Raw genomic sequence first — 2125 nt, forward strand, 5'->3', positions numbered from 1 at the left:
TCTGCAAAGATGGGGATATTCCCAATGCAGTAATTTCTCTCATGTTGTAGACAGACACAATTTACTGATTTGCTGTGGACAAACCTCTCTTAACCACTCCTCCTAAGATAAAGCAGGCTTCCTATTTCTCTCTTACTCCCCCCTTCAAATTTTGAGTAATTTCTTTTCCAGTATGGCCCAGAATAACACTTGGCCTTTTGGACTGTCATATTGCTCAAGTACCAAACTACTTTGTTATCCATTAACCCCCTCTCCATCCTTCTGCCAAACAAGTCTTGTTCAACAGTAAACTTCCTCAGTTTGGGCCAGGAAAACAAAAGCAAAAACAAACATTGGAACTCCATCAAAATAAAAAATTCTTCACAGTGAAGGAAATAATCAATAAAACTAAAAGACAATCTAATGAATAGGAGAAGATATTTACAAATGACATATCTGATAAAGGGTTAGTATCCAAAATACAGAAAGAACTGATACAATTCAATGCCCAAAAAACAAAGAATCCAATTTAAAAATGAGCAGAAGACATGAACAGACATTTCTCCAAAGAAGAAACACAGATCACCAACAAATGCATGAAAAGATGCTCAACATTACTAATCACCAGGGAAACACAAATCAAAACCACAATGAGATACCACCTCACACCTGCCAGAATGGCTAAAATCAAAAACACAGGAAACAACAAGTGTGGGGAAGAGTGTGGAGAAAAAGGAAGCCTCTTGCTGTGGGAATGCAAACTGGTGCAGCCACTGTAGAACACAATAGGGAGGCTCCTCAAAAAGTTAAAAATACTTTCCTTTTACTGCCACAGTGGCAGCCATAAGTATGTTCAGGCTTCAAAAGAGGCTTGTCTCCAAGGTCCTCCACTGTGGCAAAAAAAGGCCTTGTTGGACCCCAATGAGTCTAAGGAAATCACCAGTGCCAACTCCCATCAGTACATCCAGAAACTGATCAAGGATGGGCTGGTCATCCAGAAGCCTGTACTGTCCATTCCCAGGATCAGTACCAGAAAAACACCTTGGCCTGCCACAAAGGTAGGCATATGGGCATCAGTAAGAGAAAAGGTACTGCCAAGGCTCAAATCCCTGAGAAGGTGACCTGGATGAGGAGAATGAGAATTCTGTGCCAGTTGCTCAGCAGACACCATGACTCTGAGAAGACTGACTGCCACATGTGTCATAGCCTGTACCTGAAAGTCAAGGGCAACCTGTTAAAAAACAGGCAGATTCTCATGGAACACATCCACAAGCTGAAGGCAGACAAGGCTCTCAAAAAGCTTCTGCTGAAAAGGCTTCTGCTGAAAAAGGTCCACAGATCAAGGACCAAGGAAGCACACAAAGTCTGTGAAGAGCACCTCCAAGCCAAGAAGAAGGAAATCATCAGACTCTGTCCAAGGAGCAAGAGATAAAGAAATAAAACTTCCTCTCTTTTGTCTGTATACAGTGGCCTCAGCAATTACACAGGTCGATTATTCAATAAAGCAAACCCTTATCTTCCCCCCCCAAAAAAATTAAAAATAGAACTACTATATGATCCAGTAATTCCACTACTGGGTATTTACACAAAGAATACAAAAACAGGGGCGCCTGGGTGGCGCAGTCGGTTAAGCGTCCGACTTCAGCCAGGTCACGATCTCGCGGTCCGTGAGTTCGAGCCCCGCGTCAGGCTCTGGGCTGATGGCTCGGAGCCTGGAGCCTGTTTCCGGTTCTGTGTCTCCCTCTCTCTCTGCCCCTCCCCCGTTCATGCTATGTCTCTCTCTGTCCCAAAAATAAATAAAAAACGTTGAAAAAAAAAAAATTTAAAAAAAAAAAAAAAAAAAAAAAAGAATACAAAAACATTAATTCAAAAAGATACAAGCACTCCTATGTTTATTGCAGTATTATTTACAATAGCCAAATTATGAAAAAAGCCCAAGTGTCTCTCAGTAGATGAATGGAAGAGCACCTGGGTGGCCCAGTTGGTTTGGCATTCAACTCTTGATTTTGGCTCAGGTTGTCATCTCATGGTTTGTGGGATCAAGTCCCATATCAGGCTCTGCACTGACAATGTGGAGCCTGCTTGGAATTCTCTCTCTCTCTCTCTCTCTCTCTCTCTCTCTCTCTCTCTCTGCCCCTCCTTGCTT

General features: G+C 42.5%; 1 pseudogene; it reads left to right on the forward strand.

Annotated features, from left to right (window-relative positions):
• Window positions 1-828: 828 nt before the first annotated feature.
• Window positions 829-1419, forward strand: LOC131512261 (large ribosomal subunit protein eL19-like; annotated as a pseudogene).
• The last annotated feature ends 706 nt before the right edge of the window (window positions 1420-2125 follow it).

Source organism: Neofelis nebulosa, chromosome 1 (genome assembly GCF_028018385.1).
Source record: "Neofelis nebulosa isolate mNeoNeb1 chromosome 1, mNeoNeb1.pri, whole genome shotgun sequence".
Taxonomy (NCBI): Eukaryota; Metazoa; Chordata; class Mammalia; order Carnivora; family Felidae; genus Neofelis; species Neofelis nebulosa.